Genomic DNA, 25,300 nt, shown 5'->3' with positions numbered 1-25,300 from the left:
ATATACTCTCATATCATATTGTAGCCATTATCGATCTGGCTTCCACTTTTCGTTGAATAGTCTTCTGTTTTCCTTTGTTTCTTCTTCCTTTTTGGTTTCATCATCTGGGGCCTATTTCACAAAGGAGGTTAAGTGAAAATTCTGAGTATGTTAACCCTGAAATTAAGTTACCGTGGTAACTTACTCAATGAACCTAACCTGGTCAGGAGCAGGTTTTCTTCTGTAAACCCAGAGTTTTTTTTGGTATCCTCCCCATTTTTAAGTTTCAGTTCTTCAGCAACAGAACTGTTTGCGTCCGTTATGGAATAACTCATGGTCTTAAACTGCGTCTTGGTAGTAAAAAAAGGAATGGTTCAGCAGCGTACAGTGTCAAAAACAGAATGAGACAATCCACCGGAAAAAAGAATGAATGCAAGATAGGCAAAATATAGTATATTTGAATTTTGGCACTCCCTCGTGATGCGCTCTGACGCACCTGTCAGCTGATGGAGGCAGAACTTATTTATTTAACTAAACTTTACTTACTTTCTTAACAAATTAACTTGTTTACTGACTAAATAATTTGTAGAAGCCTTCAAAACTATTGGGAAATATATTTTCTTATATTTGGGGGGTGTAGACATAGTCTCATAAAAATATTTGCAGGAGTCTAATTTTTCATTATATCTTATTCAGATTTGAAATAGAAACTCATGAGACATGTGGCTTTCAACCCATTACTTTTCTAGATTGCTCCAGGACTCATTTAATGTATTTTTATATAAAAAAAAGTGTGGTAAAAAAAAATTCAATGCACTTCAGTGTCTATAACTTTTAATATTTTTGAGCATTATCAAATCTGGTTGATAAAAGGTAAAGCCCAAAGGGTCTTCTTTCCAAAGACAACAAAATTATATTTGTAACACACTGAAGTAGGAAACTGTTACAATTATAAGTTAGGTAGAGCACTTTCAGCTCTGAGTCCCATAATGGGGGGTGTTGGCTAACAGGTTAAGTACTCTGAACTTTATTCAGTTGAGTTAACTGAAAGAAGATTTATATTGCAATTAAATAATGGAAGTGATTAATTGAGTGATAATTGAGCATTAGTGATGAACACCTGCTGTTAACAAACAGATTTACTGAATAAAAGAGAGAAAGGAACTACAACTGACTTCAGACACAGCCTTACTAAAATCTGACAAGTTATGTTAACTCAAGCTGTTTGAGTAAACAGATTGCCTTAAACCATTTAAGTACTCTGAACTTAATTCAGTTGAGTTCAGAAGAAGAAGCTATATATTGCAATTAAGTAATTAAGTGATTAATTGAGTGTTAATTGTGAATTAGTGATGAACAGCTCCTGTTAACAAACAGAATCACTGTAGAAAAGAGAGACACAAGGGGCCCGTTTCACTAAGGAAGTTCAACCAACTCTGAGTTTAAAATTGAACTCTGAGGTGACTTACCCTCTGATGGGAAACTCTGAGTTTTATGTTACAGAACAGCTGAAATGAGTTGGTTTAATCAACTCTAAATTGACTCACTCCGAGTCAGAACGCAAACGCCACAACTATAAAAAGCCATTATCAATGGAGCACCAATATTACGATTGACCATGGCAACAGCTCCCGCCAAGAAGCTGACTGCATACTTCAGACTCAATACAAATATAATTCTTCTCAGTGTTATAATATCACAGGTGAAAACTGACAGAATGTTAGATTAATGAACTAGTTGCTAATCAATTTATGGTATCTCATGGGCAAAAAATATATATAAAATAATAATATTAATAATAATATTTTATGTGCATTTTTCTTATTTTACAAATGATCTGCCAATGGAGTAAGAAAAATATGGTAGTGGCTATTTACACTAAGTGGATATAACATATTTTCTTAGCGATAGATCCTATTTACAGTCAGCTAAGTGCAAGTAGCTCTAGATGCTATTTCCTGAAAAAATGTACAGTGAAAATTGTGATATATTCTATTTACCATGTAAAAGTACAAGTTCTTTGCAACAGGCTAAGTGTAAATAATAAGAAAAAAGAAGAAAAAAAAACCACAGCATTTTTCCAGCGTGCATTAATGAAGTGTTTAAAAAAGGGGAGAAGACCGAAATAAACTCTGGGTTTACCGAAGAAAACCTGCTCCTGACGAGGTTAGGTTCATAGAGTAAGTCACCATAGTAACTGACTCTGAGTATAAGTTACCTCTCTTTTAGAAACGGACTTGACTTACCCTGCTTTCTCGGGTTTAACAAACCGGTTTTAAAACATGGTTTAAATCAAGGCAATCTGTTTACTCAAATGGTTTGAGTTAAGTTCACTTGTCAGGTTTTACAGTGCACGCGCTTAGTCAGACAATTTAGTTGATTTAAACTAACTAATTTCGGCTGTTCTGTAACCAAAAACTCAGAGATTCCCATATCTGGTTAAGTCAACTCAGAGTTCTTCCCCCAGAGATTCTTCCCCCTGGCCATCAGACTCTTAAACTCAAAACCAGCCACTTAACATCTTCATGTCTCCACTTAACATTCACTTATTAGTAAGATATTCATCATTCTTTACTTCACATTGACATACTGGAAGTATTCACTGCTGGTTATACATGCTCTATATAATTGTGTATGTGACAATTAAAAATCTTGAGTTTAAACTCAGAGTTGGTTGAACCTCCTTAGTGAAACAGGCCCCAGGTTTTCTCTTGTGTGTTGTCTGCTCACCGGGTTTTGTTACACCCTTTATATGTCGCCACATAGCTCCACCAGCATCCAGCTCCAGCAGTGCAGCTAGCTGTTTCTTGGTTTCTGTCACTAGCTCGCAAGTGCAAGGCAACACTGTGTGCATTAGCGATGCACGGGTCATCTCATAACCCGCGGACCCCGCAGGGTTAAGAAATTGTCACTTTATTTGTTCGGCAGGTTGGGGCGGTTCATTAAAAACAAAACAAAAATCCATATAAGTTGTAGTGTTGGGCAATATGGTCATTTTTCAAATCAGATCAACGATACAGGATATTATCGTGCATGGGTGGAGCAAGAGAGAGATTTTTTGATCTTGTCATAGTATAACTATTTGGTGTTTTAAACCGTGCAGGTGCCTGAGAGAGAGCCTATGGGATATATATAAATGAAAAATATACTTTCAAACATACTGATAAACTATCATTAAATATAAAAATACTGTATTTAAAACAGCTAGCTCATATAAAGTTGGACTCAACTGTCATATCGCACGTCCTGTGACGCCGCATCTGCGCACAGATGTTCTGCAAAATCAGTCAATGGTAGATTTAATTTGAAGTCCAATAATTTAACACTAATTTTGGAAATAAACAAACACGTTAAATATAAAGTAGGCTATTCAAACAGGTAAGTTGATATATGTGGAGCAAAGGCAAGGCAAGGCAAGGCAAGGCAAGTTTATTTATACAGCACATTTCGTACACAATGGTAATTCAAAGTGCTTTACATAAAATAAAGTAAAATAATCATGAAGAAAAATAATAACAAAAATAAAACAAGTAATTTTAAAACTTTTAAAATGATTAAAACATTTAAAAACAGTTAGAAAATGATTTTACATAAAAATAATAATAATAAAACAATAATAAAACATAAAACAGTGAAAATATAGTGCAATCAGTTCGGACATTGCACATTGCTCATTCAACAAATGCACAGCTAAAAAGATCCGTTTTGAGTCTAGATTTAAATGTGACTAGTGTTTTAGCACATCTGATCTCTTCTGGAAGCTGATTCCAACTGCGGGCAGCATAGTAACTAAAGGCAGACTCCCCTTGTTTTGTGTGAACCCTTGGTATTTCTAACTGACTTGATCCTAATGATCTGAGTGCTTTGTTAGATTTATATTCAGTGAACATATCTGCAATATATTTCGGTCCTAGGTCATTTAGTGACTTATATACGAGTAAAAGTACTTTAAAATCAATCCTAGATGTAACTGGAAGGCAGTGTAAGGACCTGAGGACTGGTGTGATATGCTCAGATTTTCTGGTTCGAGTCAGAATCCTGGCAGCAGCGTTCTGGATGAGCTGCAGCTGTCTAATGGTCTTTTTGGGAAGGCCGGTGAGGAGCCCATTACAATAGTCCACCCTGCTGGTGATAAAGGCATGAATAAGTTTCTCCAAGTCTTGACTGGAAACAAAACATCTAATTCTTGCAATGTTTTTTAAATGATAGTATGCTGATTTAGTTACTGCTTTGACATGACTACTGAAAATAAGGTGTGTCTCCAGAATCACACCAAGATTCCTGACTTGATTTTTAGTTGTTTGACCCCTAGAGTCAAGGTATGCATTCACCCTGAACACTTCATCTTTGTTTCCAAATGCAATGACTTCAGTTTTTTCCTTGTTTAACTGAAGAAAGTTCTGGCACATCCAATTATTAATTTCATCAATGCATTGGCAGAGGGAGTCAATGGGGCTGTAGTCATTTGGAGATAAGGCTAGGTAAATCTGGGTATCATCAGCATAGCTGTGATAGGCAATTTGGTTCTTTCTCATTATTTGACTTAGTGGAAGCATATACAGGCTAAACAAGAGTGGTGCAAGAATTGACCCTTGTGGGACTCCGCATGTCATGGACATCCACTTAGACTTATGCTCTCCTAGACTCACATAATAGCCTCTCCCTTCTAAGTATGATCTGAACCATTTGAGTACCATCCCAGAAAGCCCGACCCAGTTGAACTGAACTGATGCATCAGTGCACCCCATGACAAGAATGAGGCACAGCCAAAGAAACAAGAATGAGAGCATTCTAACATAATTGTGGTATTAAACTCAGTTAGTGCGGGCTCGTTTAAAATAATGCACATATATAGTCCATTCAGATTAATTGTGGCATTACACTCAATGTGGGCTTGTTTAAAATAATGCACATATATAGTCCATTAAGATTACTTGTTAAAGTGCAATGAAATGCCTTATATCTGCAGATAATGTACGTCTGTTTGTGGATTGAGACTTCTTCATTTGCACGCATGTGTGTGTGGGAAATGTGGTGCTGAAGTGAAATAGCTGGGCAGTTTGATAAGCGGGTTTTAAAAACCCTGATCCGCGCATCGCTAGTGTGCATGTAATACTCACGGTAGTTGTAGTGTCGTAGTGTCACACTGCAATATGGGTTATTTTAGATGCCCTTTAAAAACTACAATTATTCAACCCGCCAATGTGGCAAGTTGGAGTCACTGTGTTACTCGCCATGAGCATAATCCACCTGCATTTAGCAGGTGGGCGGGTGTTAGTGTCAAGCCCTGAGAAAATCACTTTTGCACCAACAAATTTTATATATATATATATATATATATATATATATATATATATATATATATATATATATATATGAAATTTCAACAAACCATCATTATTGTGATCAGTGTTTACTTTAGTTGTGCTCTTGCTTCTTTGTACTATGATGTTAAAAATTTGTTGTCATTGGTGATAATGTACTAAAGGACATTTGTTGAGATAATAAAAGCTGAGCTTTATTAGGATTGTATGATAATAATTATAATCATTGCAAAGATGTTTTTATAATAAAGTGTTACTGTAGCTCAATTGTTAGAGCATTGCCTTATCAAGCACAAGGTTGGGGGTTCGATTCCCCAGGAACACGATAGGTAAAAATTGATAGCGTAAATGCACTGTAAGTCGCTTTGGATAAAAGCATCTGCTAAATGCATACATTTAATTTAATTTTTTTGAATAATTGCTCACAAGTACATTTTGTGGTATAATGTTTAAGAAGTTGGTCCCCAACATTTGAAAAAGAATGAATTGGATTAATTTTGACAACTTGCTCATACATTTTTTTTTTCTATTGTAGCAAATATTCACACACAGACATCAATAATCAGAATATGAACCTCAACAATGGTGACAAAAAACATGCTGCAATGCATGCTGGGTATTATTATAGTACAAAACTAATCTATGGCTCCCAGCATGCTCTGCTTCATTTTGGTAACCATTGTTGAGGTTCATATGCTGACTATTGATGTCTGTGTGTGACTGCTTGACACCATAAAAGACCAAACTGTTTGGAAAATTCTTTATCTTGACTAATTATCACAGAACCGCTGCTTCTTATAAACACTTTTACTATATTATCTAACTAATTACACAACACCCATTTCATCAGAGGTTGCACTCTGAACAGTGCAGTAAGTGATGAGCATCATCAATGGGTTAAGCAAAAAATGCTAGATATTTTGAGATCCAACAAACATGTTTTAGAAAAATGTGGCTACAACAGCCAGAGAAAACACAAAGAAGAAAGTCAAGGGTCAAGAGCCCAACTAAAACAAACACTGATCTCTAACATGGTTACTTCAAATGAAACAAATCAACATCTAAACCTTAGTTCATTCTCAATAAGATCTTCTGTAGACGTCTGACAGAAATAAAGTCAGTCTGGTTATTAATAAGTGGAGCTGGTGATGCTGTTTGTGGGGTTGTTTAATCAGATCTTGAGAGATTTAATGTATTTTATTTCAGTTGATTTCATCTAAGGCTGTGTCTGAAGTCAGTTGTAGTTCTTGTGTTTCTCTTTTCTTCAGTGATTCTGTTTGTTAACAGCAGCTGTTCATCACTAATTCTCAATTATCACTCAATTAATCACCTAATTACTTAATGGCAGTGTTTAGCTTCTTTTTCTGAACTCAACTGAATTAACCCTCATGTGGTGTTCGGGTCAATTTGACCCGGAGAAGATTTTCTTTTTCCCGAAAATAATAGTTAATGTTATCGCTTTGGACTGAAACTTAGTGACTTTGTTCCCAAAGGGTATAACTAAAGTTAAAAAAAATGTGGGAAATTTTCTTACTTTTTTGTGGGGGTTTTGTTACCTTGTTACACTTGTGGTGTTCCCGGTCAAAAATGACCGGCCTATAAAAAATATCTCATAAATTAGTCCTTATACCATATTTTCACCCAATCTTGGATTCAATCTTTTTGTCAACTTCTTCTCTTTCAATAAGGACTGGTTTTATATTTCTGTTTGCATCTGATTAATCATGGGCCTCATTTATCTGAGGTCCGTGTACCTTCGTATAATTCGTTTTTTAATTTAATATTGAAATCTGAAAAATGAAAAAACTGCACATTTTTCTTTTTTTCATTTGTCCCTACAAAACGAAAAATCAAGACTTCGGCTTCGTTTTTTCGTTTTTACGTTCAGGGACAGAAAACGAATAAACAACTTGAATATTCGATCCCTACATGTGGGCGGTAATGAAACGCCCCCCTCCGCTGATCGGTGAACCAAACATTACAACATAATAATAGTCCTAAAAACATAGTAATAGTCCTACAGATTCTTAACGTGTTTATTTCTACTACATTTTATCTCTTTCTCTTCATAATTTTGGTCCTTTGGTCCCTGTTTTATTACAGTACCCACCTATCAAAATCTTTCTGGCAAAGCTCCACGACGCACTGCAGGGCGGGGAGAAGTGCAGACCGCTTTCAGTTTATGTGAACATGTAGTCATAACTTTTGTTTTAGACAATATGATGCTTTTTAAACTATGGGGGAACGTAAATAAAATGACAGATATGAATAGAAATTAGCACATATTTTATTTTTCTATTTTGAGTTTTATTCATAGATCACTTTAGGCAAATCTCGGAAAACATAGGTTGTTTTCCCACTTGCATGGGACTAATGGTTCATCAGAGTGCTTGTTCCAGTGATTGAATTTAATGTGAATTCGACGTCATGATTTGAATGTAAACTCATTTGAGTTATAAGAACATATCAAAACCCTGAAATAACACTTCCAACAATAAACCATAGATCAGTGTCAGAAATTAACTTTCCCATAAGGGGCACCTGATTTTCAGTTGTTGTTGTTGTTGTTGTTGTTGTTTTTTATTTTTTTACATTTTACCTTTAGTATGTCATATTTAATGTTACATTTTTACATCAAAAATATAGAATAATTTAGAATAATATGACAATAGGATGTTACCAATTAAATCAGTATTCAGAGATATAGACCCATAGACTGTAAAAAAAAATAGTATAGACCCTGTGTCTGAAGATACTTTTATAGATGCATTTAGTTTAATGCTGATCAGACAGTTGTACGTGCATTTACATAGCAATTACAAATGTATAATGATATAAGATTAATGTTTTATACATTTTATAAAAATTTTTATACAGAAATATGATTTTATTTAATGAAATGAAAATGAAACTTGAATTATGATAGTAATATCACCACTAGGTGGCGGTATTTCATTGTGTTAATAAATAAGCCTTTTATTCAATCTATTCGTTCAAAATTCTTCATTAATTGATTCAGAAATAAAATCAAGTTGCTGTCTATAATAATTGGTCAGTGAATTGTTGTCTATAATAATGGATCTTTCAAAGACTGATTCTTTAAGGAACGTTACACCATTCTTTGCTCGTACTGTGAGTCACACAGCGGTTCTGTGAAGTGGGCAGCGAAAATAAAACTTTTCTATGCTATCAGTTAGATGGCTAGTACCCAATATGAATTAAATAAACTCAGCTTATTGTAGACCGTTTTCTACGAGTCATTTAACGATCGTCGGTTATTGTTTCATGTGCGTTTCCCAAAAAGTCGCACGTAGCCGTGCTTTAAGTGCTACTTTTAGGAGTCTCTATCCGTTTGTCAAGTGATGAAATGTCATCTTGAAGAATGGCTCAGAATTTTAGTAGGCCTACACAATCGTTTATTGAAATGTTTACCTAATATCTCGGCGTTCCAGATAACTCGGATATAATAACAATTATATTATATTATATTATTATGGTATAGTGTATAATATTATACTTTACACAATAATAATAATAATATTAACAATAATAAATATATATAGAGAGAGAAACGTGATTTTAATCTGTTTTTCTTGCACGTCAGCAAGTTATTGACAGAACCCCCCCCCCACCCCAAAGCATATTTCCTACATTACTTATTTTATACATTTTTTTTTGTTCAATCATTTAATTTAGATGTATTTTTATTTTTTTCTTCACTTTTTAATTATTTAATAATAATAATAAAAAAAACATTGTAAGAAGAAAGATTTATGCGGTCACCTGCAGGGCAATCAGCAGATTAGACATTAAACTTTATGCAAGTGCAATGTGATTATAAGGATTTGATTGTACGTTATTGTAAATTTTTTATTCGTTTTTGCTGTTGTTTTAAATGAATTCATAAATGAAAAAATTTAAAAAGGCAGAAAAAATCAAAATACACATAATGTAGGAAATATATTCCAAAATTATACATTGATAATCTGTAAATGATTTGCTGACTTGCACGAAAACCAGCAACCTATTTGACCCCATAGTTCAAAATGCAGCATATTGTCTAAAACAAAAGTTATGACTACATGTTCACATAAACTGAAAGCAGTCTGCACTTCTCCCCGCCCTGCAGTGCCTCACGGAGCTTTGCCAGACAGATTTTGATAGGTGTGTACCTATTATAATAAAACAGCCGTGTGCCAAAGGACCAAAATGATGAAGAGAAAGAGATCAAATGTAGTAGAAATAAACACATTAAGAATCTGTAGGACTATTACTATGTTTTTAGGACTATTATTATGTTGTAATGTTTGGTTGACCAATCAGCGGAGGGGGGCGTTTCATTACCGCCCACATGTAGGGATCGAATATTCAAGTTGTTTATTCGTTTTCTGTCCCTGAACATAAAAACGAAAAAATTAATCCGAAGTCTTGATTTTTCGTTTTGTTTGGACAAATGAAAAAAAGAAAAATGTGCAGTTTTTTCATTTTTCAGATTTCAATTTTAAATTAAAAAACGAATTATACGAAGGTACACGGACCATCTGAGAGTAGGTATCTCATTTTTTGAGTAAAAAACAAATAATTTATGAGTAAATTTGGAAATATGAAAAAAAATTATGAAAAAAATGGCTACAGTTGATCACACTAGTCTACTCTAATGTTTCACCAGGAATTTTGTTTTGAAACTTTTGTTTTGTAAAAAATATGGCACATAGTCACACTTGTGGTGTTCCCGGTCAAAAATGACCGGCCTGTAAAAAATAGCTTAGAAATCTCTCATTATACCATATTTTCACCCAATCTTGGATTCAATTTTTTTGTCAACTTGTTCTCTTTCAATTAGGACTGGTTTTATATTTCTGTTTGCATCTTATTAATCGTGGGCCTCATTTATCTGAGAGTAGGCATGGTCAAAAATGGTCACAATGGCCGACCATTGAAAGTGAATGGGAGAGACTGAAAATAACAGAACAATTTAGTTTTCAGGAGCATGTTCATTATTTTCATGTACACATATGAGCACATGTGCTTGCAAACATCGAGCCCTTGGACCTGTGCATGTATCGATACATTTATACACACGCTACCCAGACACACACACGTTAAAACACACAAACTTTTTTGAGCATTACACAAGGAAAACCTTCAGGAGGAGGCTGTTCCTAGAAGAGCTGGGGAAATCCATGGTGACCCCCCTGATACAGAGGCGCCAAGATATACCCAGAGCACTGCCCTCTGCTACATTGGTGAGAGACATACAAACACCAGAACCAGGTCCTTCAGCTGGCACAGGCAAAGGAGAGAAACAAAAGAGAGACAGTTTGTGTGCCCCAAAAGATGTGAAAACAGGCACTGTCTGTTTCAAATGCAGAGTGCACATTTGCAAGGCACATACATTATACTGTTGTCAGTCATGTGCATAAGTGACACAAAATGACCAATTGCAAGTTACTTTAAAAGTGCTTTTGTTAGTCACTTGCATGAGTTCACACAGAGACCGTCACAGTTTCTTATTTTGGTTAGTTCATAATTTGGAAAACTGAAAGAAAATGAACAGTGTTTGATTTGTGTTCTCTATATGACAGCGTTAATGTGTTTATTTTTTGTATGTCACAATGGTCAGATTTGTCAGGGAACAGCACAAGTGTTACTGTGCACCCCTTTTCTGAAAATTAAAGCATTTCAAAATACAAGCCCTGTGTTTTGTAATCTTCTACATTCACTTTCAATGGCCGGCCATTTTTAACCGGGAACATCACAAGTGTGACTTTGTGCCATTTTGTACAAAATAAAAGCATTTCAAAAAAAAAATTCCTGGTTAAACATTAAAGTAGGCTAGTGTGATCAACAGATGAAACTTTTTTTCACCTTTTTCACAATATTGACAAAATTATTAACAAATAATACTTTTTTCACTCAAAAACTGAGGTGCATAAGCTCGGATAAATGACTCCTACAATTAAATAGTTTGACAATTAAATGCAAAACCAGTCCTAATTGAAAGAGAACAAGTTGACAAAAAGATTGAATCCAAGATTGGGTGAAAATATGGTATAATGAGTGATTTCTAAGCTATTTTTTACAGGCCGGTCATTTTTGACTGGGAACACCACAAGTGTGACTATGTGCCATATTTTTTACAAAACAAAAGTTTCAAAACAAAATTCCTGGTGAAACATTAGAGTAGACTAGTGTGATCAACAGTAGCCATTTTTTTTCATATTTATTTTTCATATTTCCAAATTTACTCATAAATTATTTGCTTTTTCCTCAAAAAATGAGATGCCTACTCTCAGATAAATGAGGCCCATGATTAATCAGATGCAAACAGAAATATAAAACCAGTCCTAATTGAAAGAGAACAAGTTGACAAAAAGATTGAATCCAAGATTGGGTGAAAATATGGTATAATGAGTGATTTATAAGCATTTTTTTATGGGCCGGTCATTTTTGACCGGGAACACCACAGGTGTTATTGGGTTTTGAACACCACATGAGGGTTAAGTTCAGAGTACTTATAACTGTTAATTTTAAAACTTAAATGGTTTAAGGCAATCGGTTTCCTCAAACGGTTTCAAGTAGGGGTAACTGCAGCCTGGAGCAATGGGCGTGGCAAAAGGTGGGCGTGTAGAAAGGTTTCTCATTGGTGGAAAGAAAGGTAGGGGGCATGGCAAAAGGTTTAGCGAAAACTGTCTGTTCCGCCTAAAGGCGAGCCATACTCTTAATTGCTATTGGCCTATAGATTAATAGAAAGCAATAAATTAAACACATAATCCTATAAAACCAATTGAAATTCATCCACTGTAAAAACAGCGTTAATGATGCAAAGAATATTCAAAAAATACCTTAAAAGCGGCTTACTTAGTTACTTGTTTAATCAAAAACAGATTACAATTATTTTTGAGAATACAAACGTCTCTTAACATGGTTAGTCGCACTTGCTGTTCTTAAGGTAAAGTCATTTAAAGTCAGCTGCATTTGTTAACATTAGTGAACTAACAAGAACAAACAACGTACATCTGTATTTTTATTAAATAACAAAATTTAATAAACACTGTATCAAATGTATTGCTCATAGTTAATGTTAGTAAATACATCAGTCAACAAATGAAACTTTATTGTAAAGTGTTACACTAGAAAACTAGGTTTTGCCTGATAGAGAAAAATTTGTAAAAATAAAAAAACTAATACATTTAAAAATTAGTCAGAAGAGTTTAGTAACCTTGTTTTAAGTGACATTAACCAATTAAGCAAACACAGCTTTTATCCACTAAAACATTTATTTAGCTTTCAGTTTCAGTCACCAATTCAAGTAAAAAGATAGATAGATAGATAGAGAGATAGATAAACCACTAAATCATTAATTAATTCTGTAGTAGCAGTCCATAGAACAGAATCCAGCAAACCCTTTGTCTGAATAGAAAGCTGTGAAGATGCTCTTCTTTCCATGACCACAGTATCTACAGCATCACACATCTGCTGAGCTCCAGCTCCACTCTGTGTGTCTTCCTCACATCTGGACTGACAGACTTCCAGTCAACCATACCTACACTTTTAAAAATGTATTGTACTAATCTTAATATACATATTTGTATATAAAGTATAGATAAACGCATCAGCGATGAATAATTACCTCACGTCTTATCATTATTATTCAGATCTTGAGAGATTTAAAGTCTTGTATCTTCAGTTCACCTAAGGCTGTGGCTGAAGAAAGTTGTAGTTTGTGTTATTTCTCTTTCTTTCTTGCTTGTTCACAGCAGGTGTTTAAATGACTGAGAGAATGTTGCAGGAACATTTTACTAACCTTAAAATAACATTATACTAATATGGAAACTGGACCTTTTTATGTTCTTGGAATGTTACAAATCAACGTTCCTAGAATGTTGAATTTTTAAATCAAAATTAAGTTGACAGAATGTTTGAGGAACATACCTTTTAAAAAGTTTATTTTAACGTTAAGAAAACTGGACTTTTTATGTTAGAAAGAATATGAAAGTACCAGTTTTAATGCTATCCCACAATGCTTTGCGGTGTCTGTAAAATAATGCTTCTACAGTGTAGTTACAATAATATTACTGGACTGTCCATCAATTTCCCATCATGCATTTGCATTTACAATAAAAACCATGAATCCAGTGTATTCTTGTAAAATTTATTGTAAAATTACATCAATTGCTAACAGTGAGTGTGTGAAACAACATTATAATTGCTTTGAAACAAATTGCTCTGAATTAGTAAAAGGTTCAAGAGACTACCTAAAAAAAAACTTGACCAAAATTATGGTGGCATTGTATGTGTGTTTTTTCTTTTTGTTTTCAGTTGAATTCATCCAAGGATGTGGGTAAAGTCAGATGTAGTTCTTGTGTTTTTCTTTTCTTCAGTGATGTTGATTGTGAACCGTAGGTGTTCATCACTAATGCACAATAATAATTTAATTAGACACTTAAATATCTAATTAACTTTAACTCTTTGAGGACTTGGGATATGACTTGAAGACTTGCTTGTGACCTGCTTGTGACCTCTGAGTAATGGCAAGAACAGTAATTTATTTTCTAAAGGAATTGGAAGTCAATGTTTATCACTGATATTTACAAAGCAAATCAAGTTAAATCAAGTGTCTTTTCCTCATTGCAGACAGTCTAAGTGGGCCTCCTCAACACATCTATGCTAACATTGAACTGATACCTGTAACAAAGCAGAGGAAAAAGAAAGAAGACGAAGGTAAATGAAAACAATAGTCTGTGCTCTTATGATTTTATGATTATAACAGTAGCAAAAATCACCAAAATATTTTCCCAAACATCAGTTTGTGGTTATATATATATCAGGGCTTGACATTAACTTTTTTGCTCAATAGCCAATGTGGCTAGTGGTTTTCCAGAGTTACTAGCCACACAATACACTCTCATATCATATTGTAGCCATTATCGACCTGGCTTCCACTTTTCGTTGAATAGTCTTTTGTTTTCCTTTGTTTCTTCTTCCTTTTTGGTTTCATCATCTGGGGTCTGTTTCACAAATGAGGTTACGTGAAAACTAAAAAGAGTATGTTAACCCTGAAATGAGGGATACTCTAGGTTTTCAGAATCTCTAGGCTGTTTCAGAATGGAAGGTTTATCATACCTGAGAAAGCAGGGTAAGTCAAGCCTGTTTCTGATAGAGAGGTAACTTATAATCTGAGTCAGTTACCATGGTAACTTACTCTATGAACCTAACCTCGTCAGGAGCAGGTTTTCTTCGGTAAACCCAGAGTTTCTTTTGGTCTCCTCCCCATTTTTAAACACTTTATTGATGCACGCTGGAAAAATGCCCTTCTTATTTAGTGTTTTTTTTTTCTTCTTTTATTTTTCCCCAAGCGCTAAATAAAAAAAATAAAATAAAGATTGACTTTCTATGTAAGAAAATTATGTAAGATACTTAGTCTTGTTTCCTGGGGGGGGGGGGGGGGGGGGGGGGGGTCTAAATTAAGTGCATTTTACTTAAGTCAATTTATATGCCAGTGTGGTAATAAAAATAATTTTAATGCAAAAGGAAAACAATATTATTCTGAGTGTCTCTTACTAAGTGCAAATCTACTGTAGCTCCGCCCTCACTCGACACATAAGGTTAAATACGACACATGAATAATGGCTTCAATGGTGTAGGCACACAGCAAAATCCCCAGTGTTAATTTAATACTCTTGAGTGTGGACTCATATAAACACTGAAGCAGTGTTAAAAGTAACACTGAAGCAGAGTTGAAGTTAATGAGATAATTAAGAAGTTAATTGAGTTATGATTGACCATTATAGAAGACACCTGATGTTAACAAGCAGAATCACCAACTGAGAAAAATCACAAATTGTGTGTCACCATTATAGTGGTCAATGTTTGATTTAGTTGGGATCTTGACCCTTCAATTATTAACTTTAGATTTTGTGTGGCTGTGGTGACTGCATTATAGCATACAGACAGACCACAGCAAAGGCAATCATGTGTGCCATTGATTGTGATTTGAGCTATTTGTTATAGAGTGACCTGAATGCCTGAGTTTAAGTTTCTTTACTGCGTACATAAATTAAGTGAAAAAGAAATGTAAGCAACCCAGCATTTCTGACATAGTATGACATGTTTTTAATAGTTAGTTCTACGTAAAAAAAAAAAAGTAATCTTTTGTTTGGACACACAGACATCAGGAATCAGCGCGATCATCACAATAACGGTGACCAACAAAAAAGCATGTTGTAGCCAATAAAAACTCATCCATGGCTCCCATCATGCATTGCGGCATGAATAAATTATGAGCTGAACAGTCTTTTTAACTTTTTATTCTAACTATATTTTATTTTTGCTGTTTTTATGTTCATTTTTTTGTATCTAGTTTTGTGATGTTCAGAGTTGGTCTGTTTATCTGAATATGCTGTTTGTCACCATTGTTGAGACTCATACGTTGATTATTGTTATCTGTGTGTGCCTAAAATTTGAATTCTTCAATAAAAAAAAAATCAGAATCACTTGCAAGAGATACCTACAAAATGTATAGAAAATACAGATTTTTTTTATTGTGGAATCAAAGCTGTGACAATCAATAATGGAAGTTTTACTTTGAGAAAAGACGTTAAATGAGTTCAGTGATTCATGTCAACTAACGATTACATTAAAACATAATCATCAACACGCGATGATTTTTGCTCTTGGTTTGACAAACAAACTTTAAAAGTAAAAAGTTACAAGCCAAGATCCCAGCTAAAGCAAACACTGACCACTATAATGGTGACACACAAATTGTAATTTTCTCGTTTGGTGATTCTGCTTGTTAACATCAGGTGTCTTCAATAATGGTCAATCATAACTCAATTAACTTCTTAATTATCTCATTAACTTCAACTCTGCTTCAGTGTTACTTTTAACACTGCTTCAGTGTTTATATGTGTCCACACTCAGAGTGTTAAATTAACACTGGGGATTTTGCTGTGCACTAATGTTTGGGGCATGGAAAGCTAGCTGGTAACACGATTGATTGGGTTAGAGTCCGGCTTTTGATTCCGAGCTCATTCTTCTCACTTTTCCCATCACATGTCACATTACAATTTATTTTCAATAAAAATGAACAAAATCTAAAATGGATTCTAAAAATGGAAGTAAAGTGCCTAACGAACGTTTAATAATGATACAACTATTTATAAGTGTAATAAATATAATAAATTAAAATCTGTTATTATTGCATCCTGTAAATGTACAACAATAGGCCTAGTATGCATCTGCCAGTATAAAGTATAACTAGCATCTAACTATTATTTACACTTAGTCTGTTGCAAAGAACTGCTACTTTTACATGGTAAACATATTTTTTTTCAGGAAATAGCATCTAGAGCTACTTGCACTTAGCCTACTGTAAATAGGATCTATCGCTAAGAAAGTATGTTATATCCACTTAGTGTAAATAGCCACTTCTGTATTTTTCTTACTCTATTGGCAGATCATTTGTAAAATAAGAAAAATGCACTTAAAATATTGTTATTATTGATATTATTATTTCATGTATTTTTTTGCCCATGAGATACCATAAAATGATTAGCAATTAGTTCATTAATCTAAAGTTCTGCCAGTTTTCACCTGTGATATTATAACAGAGATAAGAATTACATTTGTATCGAGTCTGAAATATACAGACGGCTTTTTGGCGCGAGCTGTTGCCATGGTGAATAGTAATATTGGCGCTCCATTAACAATGGCTTTTTATAGTTGTGGTGCACGCGCTTAACTCAGAGTCAGTCAATTTAGAGTTGATTAAACTAACTCATTTCAGCTGTTCTGTAACCGAAAACTCAGAGATTTCTATCTCAGGGTAAATCCACTCAGAGTTCAAGTTTAAACTCAGAGTTGGTTGAACCTCGTTAGTGAAACGGGCCCCAGGTTTTCTCTTGTGTGTTGTCTGCTCACCGGGTTTTGTTACACCTTTTATATGTCACCACATAGCTCCACCAGCATCCCACTCAAGCAGTGCAGCTAGCTGTTTCTTGGTTTCTGTCACTAGCTCGCAAGTGCAAGGCAACACTGTGTGCATTAGTGATGCACGGGTCATCTCATAACCCGTGGACCCCGCAGGGTTAAGAAATTGTCACTTTATTTGCTGGGCTGGGTTGGGGCGGGTCATTAAAAACAAAACAAAAAAATCCATATAAGTTGTAGTATTGGGCAATATGGTCATTTTTTCAAATCAGATCAGATCAACGATACAGGATATTATTGTGCATGGGTGGAGCAAGAGAGATACTCTCTGTTCTTGTCAAAGTATAACTATTTGGTGTTTTAAACCGCGCAGGTGCCTGAGAGAGAGCCTATGGGATATATATAAGTAAAAACATACTGATAAACTATGGTTAAATATAAAAATACTGTATTTAAAAAAGCTAGTTCATATAAAGTCAGACAGAACTGTCATATCGCACGTCCTGTGACGCCGCATCTGCTCACGGAAGTTATCAGTCTAAATGTACTGCAAAATCAGTCAACGGTGAAAATCAATAGTAGATTTAATTTGAAGTCCAACAGTTTAACACTAAGATTGGACATAAACAAACACATTAAATATAAAGTAGGCTATTCAAACAGGTAAGTTGATATATTTGGAGTAAAGTTGATCTGAACTGATGCATCAGTGCACTCCATGACAAGAATGAGGCACAGCCACAGAAACAAGAATGAGAGCATTCTAACATAATTGTGGCATTAAACTCAGTATGTGAGGGCTCATTTAAAATAATGCACATATATAGGCTGTTCAGATTACTTGTTAAATTGCAATGAAATGCCCTGTATCTGCAAACGATGTATGTCTGTTTGTGGATTGAGACTTCTTCATTTGCGCGCATGTGTGTGTGTGAAATGCGGTGCTGAAGTGAAATAGCTGGGCAGTTTGGTAGCCAAATTATAATATGTTGCCTCATAACCTGCGGGGTCGGGTATGGGCGGGTAAGAAAATGTTACTTTATTTGCAGGATGATTTATAAAAGCGGGACCCGCGGGTTGGAAAAAACCCAGAACCGCGCATCACTAGTGTGCATTTAATACTCATGGGAATTTTTGTGTCGAGCTCATGGCTTATTTAAGATGCCTTTTAAGAACACTACACTTATTCAACCCGCCAAAGTGACCAGTTGGAGTCACTGTGTTACCCGCATTTATCGGGTTGGACGGTGTTATTGTCAAGCCCTGATATATATAGGTATATAGGTAGCAGAATAACATACTCTACCATAGCTATAGAGATTTTACAAATGTACTAATATTTCGTATTAGTTTTGGATATACATCTAATGATATTAACTGTTGTCACTGTTACTGTATATAAAAATGCATATTTTTAAAAACTTAAATACTGATAGGAAGCAACCACTGGATTGCATTGAATCAAAATCACTTTTGCACCAACAATTTGTAAAAAAAAAAAAAAAAAAAAAAAAGTAAAAAAAAATGCAACAAACCACCATTATTGTGATCAGAGTTTATCTTAGTTGTGCTCGTTTCTTTGTACTATAATGTTAAATAGTTGTTCTATAATGTTCTAAAGGATCTTTGTTAAGATAATAAAAACTGAGTTTTATTAGGATTGTGTGCTAATAATTATATTCATTGTGAAGATGTTTTTATAATTGTTCACAAGTATATTGTGTGGTATAATGTTTAAGAAGTTGGCCCACAACATTTGAAAAATAATGAATTTGATTGATAGAGTGAAGAGCAGAAACAGCCACAAAACACAAGCACATGCAGGTAATTCACAATAACTTAGAATGTCATGAAAAAGTTAATTTATTTCAGTAATTCAACTCAAATTGTGAAACTCATGTATTAAATAAATTCAATCTGCACATAGACTGAAGAGGTCTAAGTCTTTGGTTCTTTTAATTGTGATGATTTTGGCTCACATTTAACAAAAACCCACCAATTCACTATCTCAACAAATTAGAATATGGTGACATGTCAATCAGCTAATCTAGTCCAAACACCTGCAAAGGTTTCCTGAGCCTTCAAAATGGTCTCTGGCAATCTTTGACACCCTTCACAAGGAGTGTAAGTCACAAAAATGAATTGCCAATAAGCTGGCTGTTTACGGAGTGTTGTATTCAAGCATGTTAACAGAAAGTTGTGGAATGAAAACGTGTAGAAGAAAAAGATGCACAATCAACCGAGAGAACGGCAGCCTTATGAGGGTTGTCAAGCAAACTGGATTCTAGAATTTTAGAGAACTTCACAAGGAATGCACTGAGGCTGGGGTCAATATTTTTTGAAAACCAAAGTCACTGCAAACACTTACCAAAATGTTGGAGCACTTCATGCTTCTTTCTGCTGGCCAGCTATTTGAAGATGCTGATTTTATTTTCCAGCAGTATTTGGCACCTGCCCACACTGCCAAAAGCACCAAAAGTTCAACACCTGCTGTTATTTAGAATTACAGAGGATCAGATCTTGATGTTTTATTGGATAAAATTACGCCATCATCATGGAGATCAGTGTTTATTTTAGTTTGGCTGTTGACACTTAAAGCACTTTGTTTAAGCAATTGCAGTATTTTTTTTACAGTGAACACTTATTTTTTTGCTGACTCTAACTTTGAAATAGCAGGAAAAAATATGCTTTCTTTAATTACTGAATCATATGATTCTCAACAGTGGTGACAATCATTTTTTATTCTTTAAAGACTTGCTTGTGCTTTGAAAGTCCCACTTCTTAATAATGGCAAGAACAGTAATTTATTTCTGAAGAAATTGGAAGTCAATGTTTATCACTGATATTTAAAAAGCAAATCAAGTTAAACCAAGTGTCTTTTACCTCATTGCAGACGGTGTAAATGGGCCTCCTGAACACATCTATGATAGGATTGAACTGAAATCTGTAATAAAGCAGAAGAAATAGAAAGAAGACAAAGGTAAACTAAAACAAAAGTCTCTCCTCTTTATGATTTTATGATCATAACAGTAGCAAGACCAGTGTTGCCATTGTATTCTAGTGTTTTTCTTGTTTGTTTGCCATAAAATTAGTTAGCAGTTTATTACTGTTAAAATATATTTTCTGGGTGTGTCATTTTATCTTACATGTTTAACCCTTTAAACCCCACAGGAAAATCCTGTACACTGTAAAACACGACAAGTAACTTAACTCAAACGGTCTGAGTTAAGTTTACTTGTTGGGTTTTACATTGTACAACTGTCTTCCAGTCATTACACATTATGGCACCTATTACTCACCAGCTTGACTTTATTTCTGTCATACATCTACAGAAGCTCTTATTAATTAAGAATTAACAGAGGCTCAGATGTTTGTGTTTTATTTAAAATGTTTGGACTGAATAATCCTATTCACTGTTTGTTTTGATTGGGCTCCTGACCCTTGATTTTCTTTTTTTTTTTTTTGTATCCGTTATTTTTCTGGTTGTTATAACTGTGTGTTTACTAGGTACATTTGTTACAGCAAAAATAGAGAAAATAACCTGATCAGTGAATGCTGATTGTATATTGATGATGAACAGCTCCTCATGCAGTTCCTTGATTCACAATTTTCATCCATTGTCTGGATGAATATTATAAAAAAATAAAAAATGTATAACTGAATAGATAAACATTGTTCTTTCTTATGCTGTAGAGACACAGAACTACTGTAATTAATAAACATACAACAGTACAGTAATTTAAAATTCAACACTGGATGAAAAAAGAGATTCAAATGAGTCCACTACAATTATGGCATCATCACAACATACCCACATGAGCTGATCATTTTTTCTTGTTATAACATTTTTTTTTTTTTACACATTCACTGCAGAGAGCAAATGTATCACAGTAAAAGTTAAGGTTCAAGGGCATAACTAAAGCCAACATTGACCTCCACAACAATAACACAAGCGTTATTATTTTCATAAAAACTAAACTGGTTTCACACTCTAAAAGGTTCTTAAAGCTGAAGCTGGAAGTCAGTTGTTCTTGTGTTTCTGCTTGCTTCTCGTTGTACATGGTTCTCTGTCTTTCAGTGATTCTGCTTGATATCATCAGGTGTTCATCTACATCTGAATTTAGTCACTTCCTTTCACTCAGTCAAGTAAACTAATGTAGGGAATAGTGAATGAGGGTATAGGGTGTGATTTTGAACACAGCCGCCGAGTGTCGACTTTGAGCTTGGTTAATTCCAAGAATGTTCCTGTAGGCTGCTTTCTTGAAAATGACAAATATTACCCAGAATGAATTGTTTTCTACAGTATATGACTAATTGGATAGAAAACGATATGTTACTGTCAGAGTTTGTGACCCGTCATGGAAACCAGTGACACAAGTCAGCAGCTCAACTTTCGAGCAAAATGAGAAAAAAGCAGATTTTTTTTTTTTCAAAATTGGTGATTTTCGTTTTTTTGCAGAATCTGTTAGTTGAGATCACGAAGAAGCCTCTCCATGTTTGAGATAGCAGTATTGGTATATTTTAAAGCGTACATTTTGAGGTTGAAAACAGTTAGTTTTTAGGAGATTCTAGCACGCAGTAGGGGCGTGTGTGTATTTCCATACTGGATAAAAGCCTGCTTTTGTTTCTTTTGTTATTGCCCCCGCCCTCATGCCCTATTATCTCATGTATAGTCCATGTTTAGACCTTACATTATAGTTACTTGCATTTACGCGTTACGTTAAGTGCACAAAACTACTACGGTACATCAGCATTTCACAGACGCACTGTGAAATGACTGGTTACATGAGCCTAAGCACTTTTCAATAAAATCCATGCAAAAGATAATATCAGATCATTTTAGAATACAGTATAGAATGTACTGAATATTCTTCAGTTTTATGCAAAACAGAAATATGACGAATAGAATATCAGACCTCTGTCATATGGCCAAAAATAAATGCAAAAAAAAAAAAGCTTTTTGCATAGTTGTCTTTGACACATGAAAACTGTAACAATGCATTTTACAAGGTAACACGATGTAACCTTGCTCTTACTCGAAATGTGTCCCCATATTAAGTCCTTGAATTTTAGTTTATAATAGTTGATCATAACTAGAGATGAAATGGCATGAAAATTTCATTTCATGATTATAGTGACCAAAATGATCACGGTTATCACAGAATCCTGTTCAAAATGTCCTAATGCTACACAATGAAATCAATTCACCAAGTTTTATGTAGAAAACCAGCAAATAACAAATAAAATTAGTATCAATATGTACTTTTTGTTTACGTAAACATTAAAATAATAACATTTAAAATGATGGCCAGATTTTAAAGGAGTGTCTTGCAATGTTATTTACAATGCAAAAGTTCAAATAGAGTTTTGACAAAAAAGGTTTTATACAAAGATAAAATTCACATATTTCAGCCTCTAAATCATTTTTATAAAAGTCAAAAAAGATAAATTACTTACATTTACAATGCACATTATCCTTTATTAATAATAGTATGTGGTCAATTTTTTCCCATTGTGTCTGTCTTTGCTATGCAAACATGCAGCTTTACAGGGGGGAGCTTTATAGGGGGTATGGTTTATCTAAATGAGATGTAATTAGATGTAAATGAGCCCTATTGTCACTCCCAGCAGTGAGAACAGGTGAGAACTGCACAATCTTTAGAGGCTATTTTCTGCTTTTTGAGCTTTTTTGAACTACTTCAAATGGCCACAACTTCTCCAAATATTAATAGATTTCCATGTGTTACACATCGCTGGAAAGCTTGGAGACTACACTTTCGGAATCTGTGAATAACTCAAAATGCCACAGAACCGACTTGTGTACCTAAGTTCTGTGATTGGTCACATTTGTCAGTTTTTCTACAGCAAGGCTTTACAGTGTACAATTAAGGCTATCTACCCTCATGCCCCAATTGTAGAACAGGAAACTCAGTAAGCTCACAACCAAAAGTGGCACTCAAATGTAAGCACATTATAAACCTACTTATCAATCTAGGTGATAAATCAACCACTCAGCAAAGACCTAGAACTTTAACAGAAGCAAAACAGAGGAACAAGGATAAAACAACAACAAAAGAATAACAAGAACAACAAATAAACATGCCATGTTTTTTGTTTGTGGTATTACTTTAATTATTTTTTTTATTAACAGAAAATATCAATAAAAAAGATAACTTATTCAACTGTTGAATCAATTTAACATCAAGGATCAGCATGTGAAACTCAACAATGGTGACAATCAACAAAATAATTTTTTTTGCTGAAATGCATACTGTATATCAGTGGTTACCAAACCTGTCCTGGCGTACCCCCAACACTGCACATTTTCTTTGTCTCCCTAATTAAACACATCTGATTCAACTCATCAGCTCATTAACCCATGTGATAATGAGCTGATGAGTTGAATCAGATGTGTTTAATTAGGCAGACAAAGAAAACGTGCAGTGTTGGGGGTACGCCAGGACAGGTTTGGGAACCACTGCTGTATATGAACATAGTATTAAACTCATTTATGCATTACAGTTGATCAGTTATCTGAATTTTTGATGATTGTCACCATTTTTGAGGTTTGTATGATGAGAGTGTGTCAATTTTGCCACAGTACTGTATCTTGGAAATCATAAAACATCAACTTCAGCATTATTTTGTATTGTTTCTGAGCTTTATTGTAGTTTCTATCACCACAAAAAAGCAATTGGTAACACTTTGTATGGAGCTTGTATTTATAATACACTACAAGGGTATCTTAAAGCATTATGATAAATGCATAATGCATTATAAAAAAACATTATAATATGTTGTATCAACTCATGAATAATCATAACAATTATAATACATCATACAAGTATTATAAATTGACATTGTTTAAGATCTGGACAGTATCTTACTACAGCTTGTGAGTGGTTAGATGTTGAGTGTTATTTGAGTGTTTCCTGTGGAGAAAATGTTAATTGATGTGAGCTTAATACTCCAACTGAAAAAAAAGTCTTATATGGATACATTTTATTTTGATTGTCCCCTTAATTAATTTACTATGAGCAACTTTGAAACTACATGCTATTTAACTCTCATTAGAGTATTAGTATGCTCAAGAATTGTTGAATCTAGTATGGTAGAATAAGTAGATTTACTTGCAAAGACATTTATTGTCAGTTTATCTGTTGGTTGACCATCAAAATAGAGTGTTAGCATATGTTTACAGTAGCACAAACTAATACTCTAATGACTGCTAGTTGATATGTAGTTACAGAGTTACTCATCATCAGCTGTCTAAATTCTAAATTCAGCCAAGTATGGTGACCCATACTCAGAATTCGTGGTCTGCATTTAACCCATCCGAAGTGCACAGAGAGAGAACTGTACATGCACTCCCCCCACCCACAATTCCTGCCGGCCCGAGACTCGAACTCACAACCTTTCGATTGGGAGTCTGACTCTCTAACCATTAGGCCACTACTTCCCAATATAATTATAATACAATAAAAATTATTAAAAGCAAATGTGTCATATTACACATTCATCTGATCTGATATATATATAAACAACATTAAATTAATCGCATGTGCAAAAGTGATATTGATTTAATGCCATTAACATAGAAAAATCAACCATTATTAACATTGATTCAATTGTTTTCACCTGCTCTCTTGCAATCTGGGTTTGTTTTCAGGTGCTGAATCTAATCATGGGACATTGGAGAAAAAAAGAAAGAAAACGGGAATGATTTTAGTTTAGTACTGCAGAGTGTATTGGCTTGTATGTGAAAAAGTTACGTTTTCCTGGAAAACCTGGAAATATTAAAACATTTTAATATTGTGATTTCTAGGTCTGGAAAAGTCTTCTTTGAATGTAAATGTATATAGTGAAAATGTTTTATACACATTGTTTTTTAAACGTTTGGGGTCAGAGAGTTTTTAAAACATTTATTATTATTATTACTTTATTATTTATATATATATATATATATATATATATATATATATATATATATATACATTTTGCTGAGCAAGGAAGCTTTACATCAAGGAATCCTGAAAAGAAGTATTATGGTTTCCACAGAAATA

At 34.2% G+C, this 25,300-nt stretch overlaps 1 long non-coding RNA gene across 1 annotated transcript in view; it reads left to right on the top strand.

The window, feature by feature from the left end:
- LOC113074422 (uncharacterized) overlaps window positions 1–25,028 on the top strand; it is a 35,349-nt gene extending 10,321 nt beyond the window's left edge. The window contains exons 3-5 of the long non-coding RNA XR_003280646.1: window positions 13,941–14,027; window positions 20,131–20,217; window positions 24,907–25,028. This is a non-coding gene — a long non-coding RNA (uncharacterized LOC113074422). The remainder of the gene's footprint in view (window positions 1–13,940; window positions 14,028–20,130; window positions 20,218–24,906) is intronic.
- Window positions 25,029–25,300: the final 272 nt, after the last annotated feature.

This window comes from Carassius auratus, unplaced genomic scaffold (genome assembly GCF_003368295.1).
Source record: "Carassius auratus strain Wakin unplaced genomic scaffold, ASM336829v1 scaf_tig00014591, whole genome shotgun sequence".
NCBI lineage: Eukaryota > Metazoa > Chordata > Actinopteri > Cypriniformes > Cyprinidae > Carassius > Carassius auratus.
The sequence above is the reverse complement of the archived record's forward strand: the minus strand, read 5'-3'. Positions and strand labels throughout refer to the sequence as shown.